Consider the following 17,243-nt stretch of genomic DNA (forward strand, 5'->3'; position numbering starts at 1 on the left):
GTTCCCTCAACATGACACTCTAGTGCTGAGAGCTGCAAACAAGCCTTCTGCAAATGAACCTGTGAAGGATGCTATGGCTTCAAACTACAATCAATTAATCTGTTTAATGGTTCCTGGTCTTCCTTCTCAGATGTGTGGGGACATGACTCCTTATTAACCTGGTAGGTGAGGATAAGAAGAAGTAGCTTTGGCCCATGGAAATAAGTGAGAATGTTTAAATACTTACGTCATTTGGAACATGTCTATTGTTAAAAAGTCAAGTGATATCAGGTCAAGAGTTACAACATGGTGGGCTCAGATTATACCATGCGATTGCTTCATTGTTGCCTCTGGACAGCCAGTGGTCATGTTCCTGGCAATGAAATTGTTACAATAGCCTGAGTCTTACTCTTTAACAACAAACAAATACAGACTCTCTGAAAACAAACATTGAGTTTTGGAGAAAGTACAATTTATTTGGTACACATTAAACATCAGTAAAGGGCATAAAATTTTGAGTATTCCTCAAATGTGAGGCTGTTGTCATTGTTTCCCTAAGAAACAGTTCCCACTATCAGTGAATCAATGACATATGTAAATCTGTCAAAATTTGGGAGTTACCTGTTGTGACTTTTGTCCTGGGCTAGGGCAGAGTTGAACTTACTGCCCTCTGATATAAAGATTCAAAATACACTTTCCTGCAAACAAGACAAGACTATTAAAAAGAACTGACACTTAGGTGAAGACAGCAAAACAGGAGGTTCGCTCAGCAGAAGTTTAATTTGGAGGACTACCATCGAATATGACCAAGTTTTATGTCACAGAGGGAAAAAAAAAAAGAGCATCAGTGAAGATACAAGAAAAAATGAGGCCAATGTGCCCCTGTACCCTTAAACAAGACTGGTTTTAGGCATATGTTATAACAATTTTAGTGTCAAGTCCACAGCATGATTTACCCAGAGAGACTGAAGATTGCAATCCTTGCTCGATTCATTTGTCCTCTCTCCCGAGTGTGAGTACAGCCAGAGCTGTCTGCTTTTCGATTCAGTTGGTATATATAAAATATGTAAATGTCAAGCAGGCCTAAAGAAGAGCCTTGCCCTTTAGAAGCTGGGAGCCAGCGGTCTGTACCTTTTCCCATCCATCCTTGCCATCTAGTTGGTCATTCCAACCAAGACCTCTTCACTGGCAATGTCTACCTGAGGGCCAGGGAGACCATTGATCCCATGTGAATTCAGGCTACTTGAGCCACTATGCATCCTTTCCAGATCCTTCTGGCTCCATGCCCTCTCAGATAACACTCACTCTACTATCTTCACTACATTCTTCTTTTTAAAAACAATACTTATTTTTATTTTATATGTATGAGTGCTTTCCCTGCATGCCTGGATACCATGTGCATGCAGTGCCCTCAGAGGCCAAAAGAGGGTGCTAGATCCCTTGGATCCTAAGTTGTTACTCACTATGTAGGTGCTGGGAACTGAACCCTGCAAGCACTGATCAAGAAGCGCTATTAACCTCACCTCTGAATCATTTCTCTACCCTCTCCTCATCCATATCTTTTTGCTGTTGTCGTTAATATTTTAAAACAGCCCCTAAGTTATTGGTATAGTGAGGATCGAGTTTTGTTTACTTGTTTTTTTTTCTTCCACATAGCATTCATATTAACATACTTTAAAGTTACCACAGACCTAACAGATCTACCGTGTGCCTTGGACCATGCCGGAGTGTCAGGAATAGCCACTGCTCCCATGAGGCATGCATTTGTATGGCGAGTGACTGGTGTGTAGTTAAAAGGTTAAAAGAGCTGTGGAGAAGCAGCAGAGGAAAGGGGACAGTGAGAATTGGAACGGATGGGAATCAGGAAAGGTCAACGTTGAGAGGACATGGGGAGGCAGAATCATGACCCTCTGGACTCAGCTTTGCTCTAGATGAGAAAGTAAAGATGCAAAAGCTTGAGGTCCAGTGGTCTGCAGTCTTTCAGCCCGATTTCAGGCCAGGGAGGATCAGGCATAATGAGGGTCACAATAGAAGTGGTCATGGGCTGGAGATCCTGGTCTGCAAGGTCAAGTTCAAGAACCCTGACTGTGACGAGAAGTTCCCAAACAGGAAAGTGATTCATCATGTGTGAGGTTTTAAAGTCCACAGAAAAGTATTAGATTTTTTTTTCAGGACTATTCAGAGATGACTGGTATCTAACAACCAACTTATCCAGTAATAATTGTTTTAAATGTGTTCATATCCAAACACATAATACTCATAAGAAGAACATTTTCTGCAGACATGATGCGATGGCATCTCTGTAGTTTTTCTCTAGTTTTTATCAAATCTGTATGGGTGCTACCAGTCATGTTTTATTTGTTACATTTAAAAATTAGATGTAATTTTATAGATTTATTTTAATTGTAGATTTTTTTTCTTATTCTATTTTTCTTATTATACACAGTAATTGGACACAGTAGAAGAACTCGGTGAGATACTTTCATATATACAGTATGGATCAAGTCCAGCCACTTTTACTCCTACTCTATCTACCCTCCAGTAACCATGATTCTACTCCGCTGAGCTGGTGTGCCCAGCTTCCTCCTATGAAAGCAGCCAGCATGTTGTTGGCATCTGGCTTATTTCATTTAATGTCCCCAGTCCTACTGCAGAGGGCAGGGCTGTTTCCTCTCTGTTCCCGAACAGCAGTCCATACTGTGTTTATGTCACATTTCCTTTATCCATTTGTCCATTGATGGGCACCAGGCTGATTCCACGTCTTACCTATACTAAGAGAACATAGAAGCAGGTACCTCAGGTCCAGTCAAAATGTAACATTACCTTTCCAATGAGCTCATTCCTTAGTGCATGACTCACAGAACCTGTAAGGAAGCAAATGGTTACTATTTCAGGTCACTGGATTTGGAGGCAGACTGCCATTCAATAATGGATAATGAACATAATTAGAGTACAAGGGACCCGTTCAAACTCCATGGTTATTCCCTTTATTAAAAAAGTATGCAGTCTGAAAACAACTATGATCACCATGGTTCTAGAACTTTTAGATGAAGTTTCAAGCATCTCTCATGTATTATCTAACTTAGTCTATAAAATAGCACTGTCATATAAAAATCTATCTATCTATCTATCTATCTATCTATCTATCTATCTATCTCTATCTCTCTTTCATTTTGTTAGGATCTTGCTACATAGTCCAGTTCTGCCTCGGTCTCCCATGTCCTGAGGTTGTAAGTCTGTGCCACCATGACTAGTAAAAGTGTGTGTCCTTGATGATCTTGTTTTACGGACAAGGAAGTTTGAATCCAAAAAACTATTAAGGCTATTAAAACCAAAGTGAGTGGCTGTAAGGGTGACAGTCTGCCTCTAATGCTTAGCACCTACACAATGTAGAGCTACGATGAGCTCTACATTGAATAGAGAGGTGGAGATGTTGTGTACAGCTGGATCAAGGAGACAGGCTTGGTTAATCTCCCAAGGTGCAGTCTCTGCATGGAAGCAGTCTTCACTTAGTAAATGTCTGAGGGGAGAAAGATATGGTCGACATATTTTACACTGGCTTCCACATTTGCACTTGGACCCTGGAGGAAGGCTTTGCCAAGCCTCTGAGCCTCACTAGGGTCTGGAGAGGCTTTGCCATTCCCATGAGTCCTAGGCTATGGGGTCCTTGACATGGCTGTATCTGTGTCACTGTGTACAATCACTCAGGATTCGCTCACCCAGGGGTTTCTAATTCCCCATGTGAAACTCTTCCTAACAAAGCAAATCATTTGCAGAGGAGACATCTTCGTGTCTTCTGACTTTGAGTTACGTTGCCTAAAAATACCTTTGCTTGCACAAAGTAAAAATGTACGTTTTCTATAAATTATTCTTTCAAAGTGTTCACAAAATTATAAGTCAGAAGGTTTTCTATGAGTCCAGAAAGCAGAATTTACCACACACCCACAAAAAGTTCTTTCTGTACCTTAAGCAGGGCTAACGTTTGATTTACTTCGTAGTTGTTAATACCACTGGTAAGTTTGCTTAACTTTATTAAAATAGCTGAATTTGTTCAGCCAATGTTTGTTGAGTCATGCAAATGTGCCTCAAGTGTATAAATTAAAAAAAAAATTAATGCCTCTGTAAAGTCAGCACTAAGAGTTCTTGTTTAGCAGACAAAGAAAACGCTGATGAAGGAAATCAAGCCCCTGCCTGAGGACATCCAGCTGGTAACAGGCAGACCTGCTATTTGAACCCAAGTCTGCCTCAACCCAGAGATCATGCTCATTTCTACATGTCTAATCCTAAAAGTATTGACCAAAGCCAATGGTCCAATGGAGTAGAAACCCACCTTAAGCAGCGCTGAGAATCATTGTGTTAATGGGGAGAGGTCTATGCTAGAAGGAAAAAACTGTACACTCCATCCCAATGAAAACTAGTAACAGACTGACTTCTGACATCCCACTGGTTTTGGAATACATGCTATTTTATTCTAAGAAAGAAAAGAGCATTGGGATATACAGGTTCTCCTCACTTGTCTGTGCTTCATTTGTAATAACATTCACTATTTAGGTAAAGCACTTGAGCTAGGTTAGAGTGAGCTACTGTAAAGTACTAAGACAGGCATAGACCTCATGAGAGGACTGATAGATACTGCTACACCACCATTAATACCACATCTACCAATTTGTAACATTGAAAGTACATCCTGCATATCAGATACTTATATATGATTAATCACAGTAACAATGGAAATAGTTTTATAGTTGGGGGGTCACCCCAACATAAGGAACTGCATTAAAAGGTCAAAGCATTAGGAAGATTGAGAACCACTGAGTTAGAGATTGACATTCCTGACACCATAGGCCTAAGCTTGAAGCACTTGTCTATGTAGGTATAATGGTTCTTTCTCATGAGACCTATATAAATGTATGATATTAGGAGGTGCTACTTGCTGTCTGCCAGGGATTGTCGCTGGGTACACCGAGGACTATGATAGTTGCCAGGCACTAGTCTGTTGATGGTTAAAGCACAGAGCAGTATGCCTCCAACCAGACTAGGAACCCTAATTCTCTGGATTCTAGAGCCTTGAGCATTAGGCCCTTGTTCCCTGGGGTGTGGAGGTACAAGCCTGTGGCTCTGCCAGTCCATTCCTGGGTCTTAGGCACCCAAAGGTTCAGATTTGCCTTCCTCAGAGGAGCTTCTCACCTCTACATGGTTTCAAACAAATATATACTACTGTACACACAAATAGACAAGACTTCACCTAGGGATAGCATCAGGACTGAATGGAACATTCCATAGTCGGAATTAAAGCTTGAGTTTCTGGCTGCCAAGGCTGTTGTTTTATATCATATGCATATCTTATTTTTAAAAGTAGTTTAGATTTAGTTTATATAATGTTGTGAGGCCAATATAGGCATAATATCATGTTCTCCCTTCCTCTTCTTCTCCACCTGCTCTTTCTCTTCCTTCTTGTGTGTGACAGGACTGCAGGCATACCAAGATGGCTTCAGATTCACTGCTTGTCAAAGGAAGATTTTGAACATCTGATCCCCCTGCCTCCAACTCCCAAGCACAGGGATTGTAGGCAACTTCCACCATGCTGAGTTTCTATGGTGCTGTAAAATTAAACATTGGATTCTGTGCATGCAAAGTAATTGATCAGTTGATCAGTTTACTAACTGAACATTGTCCTCAGTCTAATACAGGGTCTTTTGTTCTGGTGGCAGTGGTGACAGTGCTGTATAGTAAGACTTTCTCTGACATGTGACTTTCTCAGATCTGCCAGTGATGTAGATATTGACACAGAGGCTTTTTAATATTTTAAAGCTTGGGCCCTTTACCTAGGGCAATCTCCCAGCTAGTCTAAAGTTAACCTGACTAATCCTGACACTCTGTCCTGCCATTTCTATGATCAACTCTGGTCTGTCCCTTTGCCTCATGAAAATCAAATCTCTCTATCTCATTTCTTCTCCCAGTGTCTCTTTTTGTCCCTCAGAAGTACCACCCTCTACTTCCTGCCCAAGCTATTGGCCATCAGCTCTTTATTACAGCCAATCAGATACGATTCTAGAGTGCCTCTAGGTGAGGGAGGGAGGAAGGAAAATATTTACAAAATATGGGGCCATTGATGAAACATAGAAATAACAATACAAAGTTCCTGCCAGAATTTTTAGCTCTCTGCTAGTACAGAACTAATAATCAAAAATACAGAGACACACCATCAAATAGTGTACTCCAAGAGTGTTGGGGTTTGCTGTCAGGATACCATGGGTATTTTTGGTTTTTTAACTAAACGGTATACTCAGCCTCACGATTCTTCCCAACTTTTAATATTAAAATTAAAAGCAAGTTTAACAGATTTCATAATCTTTCTAAGATAGCTTTGATTTTTTTTCTAATAAAATAATTTTTTTCTGAGCCTATCATGATTAGATTCTGGGAGTAATAAACATATGCCTATTTATAAAAGTGAAGAACAGTTTAGATTAGTTTTCCCAGAAACAGATTCAAATGTGATTTCCTTTCCAACTCTTGCATGTGGAGTCAATGCTATGAGCACCTCATGATGGCAGGCATATTGATCAATCCCAGTAATGACTGCTAGATACCATGCAGGAGAGAGGCCATTGCAATCAGCTTCATAGGTGAACATTTCTTCATGAAAATTCAGCTGTGATATACTTCCAATAGGAGGCATATGCTGTCAGATAATTTTGTTAGTGACAAATGAAGTAAGGGATCTAGTTTAACTTAACATTACTGGGTGTGGTGGCCCGTGTCTTCAATTCTAGCACTTAAGAGGCAGAAGGAGGAGAATCAGAAGCTCAACTCCAGCCTTGGCTACATAATGAATTCAAGGCCAACCTGTGCTACCTGCAGCACTGTCTCCAAAGCAAACAAACAGTAAAGACAAGACTCAGCACACTTAATAGATACACCCTGACTTGATCTCAGAAAAGTGGACTGAAAAAAAGGAGAGCAGGTGACCATCACTCAGAATAAGGAAAGCAAGTGACAGTTGCTCACTGCAGAGTCCTCTAAAGTCAGGATTAATGAACACACATTTAAAAGTCATGTTTTGTTTGGATGAAGTCTCCTTTCTTCTGCTCTGTCTCCTAACTATTAGAGTTCCATTCCTACACCACCATCCCAGCGATAAAAACCAAGCTTTAGCAGTTGGCTCTTCTGGCATGTCACTTGCCATTTCTCCTACTTATATTATATTGGGATCCACTTTTGGCTTTTCCTAATTATGGGTATGTGGAAGAGATAAGTCAAGTTTGCTCCAGTGTAAGACATTTCTGATGGCCCACTTATGGCAGGCACTGAGATGTCTTTTACACACGTACAAGTAATGGGATTCTCAAAACAGCCTTAGGATGACATGCTTTGGAACTATGAAAAGTCACAGGCAATACAACATGAAATGCAGGAATGAGCCTTAGCGGGTGGCCCAGGAGCTGTCACCAGTGGACAGTGGTGTGTTTGGAAGTTAAATTTAATTAGTTATTAATTAATTAACACGATACTATTTGCCTGCTTATAAGCTACCTGTACAGGCATACCATGTTACCTGTGGTGTCACTGAGAATTGCAGCTGTCTCAAGGACACAATAGAACTTATTTTTAATGCAGGAAGAAAAAAGTGGGTCATAGTGGTCAGGGTCCCCATGTCCTTCACCCCACTTTTCTGTGTGATGGGAAAGAGAGAAATGAGTTAATGACCTGCAACTGGCTATTTTAATATTTATTGGCAAGAAAGGCAATAATCAAATGACTCCTATGGGGACGAAGTATAATGATGCTAGCGATAAGCCTTCAAGTGAATTACACTAATTAATTTCCGTAGGACAGCATTACCCAGCACCTCCATCATGAAAGACAGGGAAGTCTCAATCCCAAGAAACAAAGTTGTATTTCAAAGGCTTTTGGGCATCCAGGGATTGAGATCCATAGCTTTGCATTCCAAATGGGATGTTGAGTTTACAGAATCAGGCCAATGCTCAAGTAGTCAACTGTCTTCCTTCTCTACAGAGGTCATACATGTGGGTGGCAGAGCAAAAGCTGGGGGACCCAGTGGAGACGCTGGGGTTGCTGTCTTGGCAGTACTTGTGCTACAAACACACAATCTCTAGCCCAGAAGAATCTCTCACATGAAGTTTTAAAGGCAGGAAATTCACACACACACAATGGAGATTCAAAAGCCTCCTGATCAGTAGGACCACTCTTTAAAAATTAAAATAAGATTGAGCTTCCTCTGAAAGGAAACAGTTTCTCCTGAGACACCACAGGCTTTCCTCTGCTTTCTGAATAAGCACTAATGCAGGTTTTTTTTTGAAACTGTTTGCTGATAGCACTTTCCTATGTTGGCCCAAGTGGGTTAAAATGCAGGTGTTATAAGAGAATAGATGTGAAGTTTCACTGTTGTGTAATGTGTTTTTATTTGATGATTTTATTGTGTAGGTCTAAGGTGTGTGACATGGCGTTTTGATGTATGTATGCGTAATGAGATGGTTATTCCAGTCAAGGCAATTAACATATCTATCATCACTAGTTCTCCTTTTAAAAAAAACACGCAGCAGGAATATTTGCATTCCCAGAGCCCAGTACAACATTGTTAACAATAGTCCCTGTGCTTTTCATTAGAGGCCTGTAGTGTCCTTCGTCCCACATAGTGGTGTCTCACCATTCAGGTCTCTTCCTTCATCCTTGCTTCTCTCTTGGTTACATCTCCCTTTTCATCTCTCTTCATTTGAGACAGGGTCCCATGTAGCCCAGGCTGGTTCAAGCTCCTGTCCAGGATAGCCTTGAGCGTAAGATTATCTTGTCCTTCCCTAGTGAGTGGGCATATCACTAATGCATGCGACCATGTCTGGTCAGTGCAGCAATGAGGACCACAAACTCATGCTCTTAGGCACATGTGTGTAGGAGTGTATATGTGTGTGTGTACATGTTTGTGCATGACTTAAGCATGTATATACGTGTGCTCGTGTATACATGCATGTATGTGTATGTGTGTGTGTGTGTGTGTGTGTGTGTGTGTGTGTGTGTGTGTGTGTTTATTTTTAGGTCTTTAATACATTTCCATTTGACTTTTATATATGCTCTAAGGTAAGAGTCTACTTCTTTTCCTTGCAGATATGTTTTCCTAAGACTTAATGAACATATCATATCTCCCCACCATATCAACAGGCTCTTGTTAGGAATTAGTGAACTACATAGGTTTTGTTTGTCTTTGGGGATCTCTCTTCCATTCCTTTGGTCTATGTGTCTATCCTCGTACCAGTACTATACCCTTCTGATTACTATATGTCTGTAACATAATTTGGAAGCAGGAAGTATGATGACTCAATGTTTTTCTTTCAAAATTTGAATGACTATTTTTTTTGACTCTGTAAGCATCTTAAGATTGGTTTTTTTCTGTTTCTGTGAAGAACATGACCGAGTTTTGTATAGGACTACATTGGACCTACAGATTTCTGTGTGAAGACATTTTGATGATATATTTCCCAACCCAAACACGGTATCTTTCTCTTTATTTCTATTGTCTTTATTTTTTTTTTCCATTAATGTGCTTCATTTCTCAGTGACCAGAGCCTTTACCAACTCACTCAAATTTATTACTAAGTACTGTCGCTCCTATCTGAAGCCTGATTGTGTCTTGGCTTCTGTTTTCTGATAGACTGTTATTTAAAGGAATGCAACTGAAATCTGTATGTTGGCTTATAAAGTTACATGCTAATGAATTATTGAATTAATTTACTAGTTCTGAGGGGTTTTGTTTGTTTGCTTGCTTTTGGTTTGGTTCGGTTCTTTGTTTTGTTTTATTTTGTTGATTTTGAAACAGTCGCATCTTTAGGGTTCCTCCTAAAGATCATGGCATCTAAAACCAGGAATAATTTTCTTCTTTTTGATTTGCATGCACCGATGAGTCTTGCTAGTGTGTCAAGGCTTTTATCTCACAGAAGTGACAGGAATTGATAACTTTCTTTTTGCCCATTCTTAAAGGAGGGACTTTTGGGTTTTTTCCTTGTCACTTAACTATGAGCTTTTTATAAATTGTCATCACAACATTAAGAAATTTTCTTTCTGTATGTAAATTATTGAATGTTTTTAAGCAAAAGGGTCACTGAATGTTATCAATTTACATGTATTTATTGAGATACATATATAGTTTATAATCTTCCATCGATTATGTAAAATATTATATTACATCATAAACATGTGAATCCAATTTCATATTCCAGGAATACATATTATGTGGCCATGAACTGAACTCCACACTGATGAAGGCTGTAGGGACTCCCAGTGGGAAAGCCTTCATGGCAGTTATGACAGTGACTATGGCTCATTCTTACTTTTTCCCTGGACAGGGGGCATGGCCTAGACAAGGTGCTGCTGACTCTTTTTTTTTTTGTGCAGACTGCTTCTGTTCTCCCAGCTTTCCATCTGTCCCCTCCATCCCCACCTCTCCTCTCCTCTTGCCTTTTCTTCTCTCTTCTCTTTTATTCTTCTCTTCCTCTCCCTTCTTCTTGCCATACTGAGGGTCTACCCCAGGACCTTTGCCAGACTAGGAAAGTACTCTCCCACTGAGCTGCATTCCATAGCTTTTGGCTTTGTTTTGTTTTGGGAATAGTTTCACTAAGTAGCTCAAGCTGGCTTTGAACCTTCTATGTAGGCCAGCTTTGGATTATAAGACTGTAACACCATAGTTTGCCCCATAGAGTTCAGACATTCCTTTGCTCTGCTCTGGCATGTACTTGTACCCATCTAGTTGCAATATAATTGGGTTCCCCCACCTCTTCTTTTATGGAAGAAATGAGTAGAGGGATCCTCTAGTCTGCCATCTTGCTGACATTACTCCTTGGGAATTTCTGTTCGAAGCCATAAGATATCAAACATTTGGTCTTGCTAATCTGAGACAGAAATCATAGCCACATTTCCTGCCATTTTGAGGGCTGTATATGCTAATAAAATTTATTTGAACAAGATAAAAAATTGCTGGTACTAGAAGTCTTTTTGTCACATTAGTTCAAAAAATTCAACTTCCAGCCATCTTGGCTCTATGACAAGCTTGGGAATGCAAAAGCGTAATGTATTTAAAACAGGGCACACTTTCCAACTGAAGGCAATTATGTTTAGAAACCCCCTCACCCAAGGGTATTTGAAACCATTTGCTAAAAACAGCACAGGCACACATGTAAAGTCTTGTGCCTTGAGGCAAGGCACTCCAGCTTTTCGAACTGGCTAACATTTTATAGCCTTGTGTGGAATAATACTTGAAGCTACATCTTGCAACCAATTATAAGATAAGCCAGATAATTCATAAGTACGATGACTCTATTTTGATAATATGGCTAGTCTGGCCAGTTGGCTTGAAATTTTGTATGTGACATTCAGTTTGAAATGGTTATTTTCTCTTATGTAAAGCTTTCATCTACTCTTCCTGGAACATTGATCAATTTTAGTACGTTTTCATCTTTCCAGAATTGCAGCATTTTTGGACTTCTGTCAAAACCAGCTCAATTGCTATTCTAAAGGCTAGCTTCGATGTCACGTGACTATTCACTGCTTCCACCAGAAGGAATGTGTAAATGCAAATACTGTTTACCCTGTTAATTTATCCATGGTGCACTGCCTACCCGTTTATTGCTGTGTGTGTCTGCTGTGTATGTCACAGAACACCTTTTGATTCTGCAAAAATGCACATCCTACCATGTTCACATCTGTCACTCTCTTCTAAAGAAATGTTTTCATGAAAGAGGGAAAAAAAAAAAAAAAAAAAAAAAAACGAGACAGTGCAAAGCTGGAAACCCTTGCCAAAGTGCTTAATGTGCTGAGAAGGCAGATTTTAGAGGGCTCAATGACTTTGACCAGTGAGAAATCCTATACCAAAAAAACAAAACAAAACAAAAAAAACTCACAAAATTTAAAACATAGTTCAGGACAAGATATTATCATTGTGCTTTCTATCGTAGTTAGTTATTTTTATGGAAAGTTCCTTATCATCCAGCAGATAAACATCATGATAAAAAAAAAGAAAAAGAAAAAAAAGGGAAATCATGTGTTTATTCTTTTTCTTTAAAAGAATTATAAATAATGACTTTAAAAGTACTGCTCTCAGCTGATAGGAGCAGATGGAGAAACCCACAGACAACCATTAGGCGTTGCTCAGGGAATCCCGTGGAAGAAGGGAGGATGAATTGCAGGAACTAGAGGGGTCAAAGGACACCACAAGAACATGGCCCACAGGATCAGCTAACCAGGCTCATCAGGGCTCACAAACACTGAGCCGACAATTAGGGAGCCTATATAGGTCTGACCTAGGTCTTCTGCATCTATGTTATTGTGAGACTCCTTACAGTGTGAGCAGGGTCTGCCTTTGTTTCTTTTGCCTGCTTTGAGGATCCTTTTTCTCCTATTGGGTTACTGCATCCAGCCTTGATATGAGGGGGTGTGCTTAGGCTTATAACTTATTATGCCGTGTTAGGTTTAATACCCCTGGGAAAGGAGGGAGAGGAAACTGCAGTCAAGAGATAAATAGATAGATAGATAGATAGATAGATAGATAGACAGATAGACAGATAGCACCACTTTCTAATCTCTTTGTCAGACTTAGTAGCATCAGGACTCCATGAAGTTTTACACATTCGTTCTTGTAAATCTCCATAGATTTGATGTTCTGAGTCTAAGTCTGATTTCAATATAAGATTCAGAACAAAGCAAGTCTAAATTTTAATCTAGTTCAAGTCTACCAACCTGTATGAGACTAATAGATTATTATCATCTCTAGATATTCAATTCCTCCTCTATACACTGGAGACATGTGTAGCATAGAGACCTAACAAATCAGGAAATGTTGCTCATCTTCCCATTTTCTCCACCTCTTAGGATACACTTATTACATTTTCACCCCTCTCGGTCAATAGTCATTGTAATAATCCTCATTCAAACTTTCCAGAGAAGAGTAATGGGAGAGATTTTTCCAAGACTAAGGCCAGTGACCAAATCAAATATACACAAGCATCTTCATATATGCTGATTCCCAGATACCCAAGTCCAGAACTTGTATCTGAGTCCTTTTGCTCACTAGTGGAGTCATTTCAAACTCTTCATGGTTTAACTTCATTCTCTATGAAACATGAATATAAATTAAAAAAAAAAAACTTCTAGCAGCAACAGCCTTAAAATTATCATGTGACTATAATTTGAATGTAATCATAATGATGTGGACTGTTTTCCACAGAGCAGGGTCTCAGACCATCCTTACATAAGGTCTCATTCCTGTCCCCTGCTCCCCACCCCACCCCTACTTTTTGTTGCCCCACCCCTTCTTCTGTCAATACTCTGTTGAATTATAATCCCAAAGATCATAGGAGCACAGAGATGCAATATCACACAGTTTAGAGTCATTGTAAAGATGTGGCATACACAGAATAGGCCATCCTCTGGGAAGTTCAGGCTCTCTTTGTTCTCCATCCAACATCTAATGTTAAGTAAATGGTGGCTTCACTTTTCCAGAAACTATACTCAATATTCTAAAGGTAAAAGACAGAGTTTCTCCCACCATTTTTTCACTAATTGTACAAAGGAGAAACTTAGATCTAGGGCTGAGGATGTAGCTCAGTTACCATGTGTTCCTTACATGCACATATGCACAAAGTTCTGGGTTCAGCCTCCAGGATTGGATCAAACCAAGTGTGGTAGCTCACTCCTGCAACCCAAACACCAGGAACTCTATTCAGGAGGGGTAGGATTTCAAGATCTGGCTGCTGCTGCACAGAGGCTTCAAGTCCAGCTTGGCCCTTGTGTGACCCTGTATCCAATGGATGCAGCAGCAGCAATCGGAGGAAGAGAAGATGCTGGAGGAAGAGGAAGTGGAGGAACAGGAAGAGGAGGAGCAGCAGCAGGAGGACAAGGAAGTGACCCAGTTTAAAAAAAACAAAAAACAAAAAAACAATCTGTTCATTGTAAAATTTGTGAGCATTTTAAAAATCTCTGCTTTAATACATAGCTTTAATACATCACAAATATCCATGGCTATTCTTCTGAGCTAGAGAACCTGTGAAAGAAAAAACATTGTGATGTCCGAAGGCTGGAAGGTAAACCAGCACTGTGTTTTAAGCATGGATTATTTCCAAAGGTGAACATTGCTTGGCTCTTTCAGAAAGACGCCCACTAACTCATCTGCAGTAGACCACAGAGGAGGCAGCACAGGGGCTGAGACACACACGGAAATCTAGGCTGTTCTTTAAACAGGGTACTGACCAGGCGCTTGTTTTTAATCATGTCCAGATGCAGGCTGCATAGTCACATAGATTTATTTCTTTTACAACAGAAGTCAATTGGGCATGACACTAATGCATTGTTTTAAGAAGACTCTCACTCAACTAAATCGAGACTCAGTAGGAAATTTAAAGAGAAGCAATTTCTGTTATGGATTTTAATGAATACTATTAAGTGATAACCAAAAAGAAAGAAGAAGAGAAGAAGAGAGAGAGAGAAATTAGAGATTGCTCAGAAAACATCCTTCCCCATCTTCTAAATCATCATGACAACACAGTCCTTGGCTGTGAAGTTAATTTCCTTCGTAATTACATTCTATTTAGAGGTGTGATTGCTAAGAAACACCCTCCTGGCTCCTGGCAAGGAAGCAGATTTTTTTTTCTTTCATTCTAGAGAGGGGACAAGGAGGAGGGCTCCCCAGTATCACATGCTAAGTATCAGTCTTCCTCATTTTGTCTTCAGGCACTTACCCTTCAGGGTCCCTCTAGTCCCCATGGCTGCCTCCTATCCCCAAAGCAGTGGATAAAGTTCACATAACATAAGACACAGACAATCTTTAAATGCACTTACTTTGAATTCTAGGAGCTTAGCTGTAAGGTTCTTAGGCTTCCCCCTGTCCTCAGCATTGCATAAGGGAGTACTGACTGGGCTTAGCAGTTATGTTACACTCACATAGGATAAAAGAGCTATGTACTTTAAAAATGAAATGTTTGGCAGTCTCCTTTGGCTTTTTGATACGCAGCTGAATCACATAGCAAGCTTGATTCTGTTAGGACAAAAGTGTATGTGTGTTAACAAAACCTTGTTTATGACTCCTTTTCTTCCAGTCATTTGAGATGGAAAAAAAAAAAAAAAAAAAAAAAAAAAAAAAAGGCTGTACTTTAGACTGTCTGTATTTGAGTTTGGTCAGGAGGTCTTCGCCCTAAGGAGGAAAATCTAGGACAAGATACTCTGTTATGTTAAATGCCAAGTTCCTGTTTTCAGAACACACACACAAAAAGAAATGGGGCCAGAAGATTTGACTAACCAATTGTAAGAGGTGAATCCCAAGGTCCTCTCTCAGGCTTCATGCAAGATCACAGACAGTGGAGGACAGTCCCGGAGTCCAGCTCAAAGAGGCTCTAATTCTATTACTGCTTCATGCACGCACATTATTTTTGCTCATTAACAAGATGGCCTCATGACGGAGCAGTCAGAGTGATTAGCAAAGCATCCCCTTCCATTCTTCAAAATATCATCAACACGCTGCTCAGGAAACAAACTCATTTTCCACCTCGGCTGTGATTTGCAGGGTTTCAGGCACTGATGATGGCTTGTCTGCTTGGTTTAAAAGAGCTTCTGATGTAACAGAACCTGACACTGTTTACTTCAGCCTATTATGCCTGCTGCATTCGCTGAATGCTTCACTGGAGAAGAAAAATCGAAAGAAGGCTATTCATTCTAATGCCAGCTGCTTTTTAAAAAAGGAAATCAATTTTTGCTTGAGCTCAGAATGTAGTCCGCAGGTCCAGAGTGACCTACCACTTTCTGATGTCAACAACAAAAGGGACTGCTCGAAAATTTCCACCACAATCACCCAACAGCTCAAAGAACATTGAAAATCCTAGATTAGTTTCATTTGAGTTTATGTTCAAATTGGTATCCGCTCATCCCAACAATATCACAAAATAGAAAGTCTTAGGTGACAGCCCTTCCACAGCAGACTGCAGAGGACTCTGGGCTCTGCTTTTCCAGCATTTGTTATAAATTACTTGGCAAGACCATTTTATGACGGAAATAATTAGTTATGTTTAGTATTTATAGCTACTATCATGATGCTTTCCTGCACTGCTAATTAATTATTTTATGGCCAGCATGTTTCAAATGCAATTAGTTAGGTATGGCAATGATCATAATATTTTGCATATTCATGACAACATTCTGCCTATTTACAGCAAAACTTGGGTGTCAAAATCAGTTATTTTCCTTTTGTTATGAGGCAGAATAATTACAGGAAACAATAACAATGATCTGTTGCATATGAATAACATTTTACAAAGGAGCACCTCCATTGATGTCACCCAGCCATGCTCCCCTGCTGTTTCTCATAGGGAAATAGAAACTCCATATGTCACAAGCTTTGGCTGGGCCTTTAGCCAGCTTGAAGGTCACCAACGGTGGCTTTTGCTCTTTTCATACATAGCCGGTGCCTCATTTGGGACCCTGGGCCTGATTGATTACTGAAAAAGGGATATTGAGAATGAGAATATATGGGCCATATAAAAGAAACAAGGGAAGCAGTTGGCTTTTGGCTGCTTTCAACAATGCCCCAAGCTTTTTTCTTTGGTACTATTATTACTCTTTGTAGGAGCTAGGGAGGTGCCTCTTAACAGAAGTGAAGCTGCCTCTATTGTTTCTGAACTAGAGGCAGAAGACAGACTGAATTACTAGTTAACCAGACTCTGCATCCAGCAGGCACACTGCCTTATGTCGAACTATTGAGCACTTCCTAAGTCTCGAGCATCTAGAAGTAATATTGCAAGGCTTGGGAGTGTTCTCAATTAGCCTGTAGACAAGATCAATGACATGTGCTCTCTTCCAGGGCTGGGTCCATTTCTCTTTGCTTTAAGCTCCCCTGAGTAGCTAGAATCCTCCTTTTCCTTTGCCCCATATGTCTGAGCAAAGTGCTGAAATAGTAAAAATCAAGAAAAATATTGACCACTGATAACAGAGACAGAGACGGAGCCATGTATCTCCTGTCCTGAGGCATGGGTGTGTGAGCTTAGAGGGTAGAGGTGGGGCAGCGAAAGGAAGCTTTTTACATAGATCCAGGTTTGTTCTTCAAAATCTAGGTGACCCAGGAGAAATACTTCAGAGAAGAAAAAAAAAATCAGGCAATGAACTTTGTTTTGTTTTGTTTAATTTTTCTTTATGTATGATACATAAATGTGAGTTTTTTGAGTTCAGAATACCATGTGTCCTTCTCCAACGGTAGGTTAGCATGCTCCGGAGGA

General features: G+C 40.1%; 1 long non-coding RNA gene across 1 annotated transcript; it reads right to left on the bottom strand.

Annotated features, from left to right (window-relative positions):
- Positions 1-429: 429 nt before the first annotated feature.
- On the bottom strand, positions 430-15,773 carry LOC143434309 (uncharacterized). The gene is made up of 2 exons (XR_013103718.1): positions 15,278-15,773; positions 430-2,843 (listed from the first exon to the last, which is right to left on the bottom strand). It is a non-coding gene; the product is annotated as an uncharacterized LOC143434309 (long non-coding RNA).
- Positions 15,774-17,243: the final 1,470 nt, after the last annotated feature.

This window comes from Arvicanthis niloticus, chromosome 14 (genome assembly GCF_011762505.2).
Source record: "Arvicanthis niloticus isolate mArvNil1 chromosome 14, mArvNil1.pat.X, whole genome shotgun sequence".
NCBI classification, from domain to species: Eukaryota; Metazoa; Chordata; class Mammalia; order Rodentia; family Muridae; genus Arvicanthis; species Arvicanthis niloticus.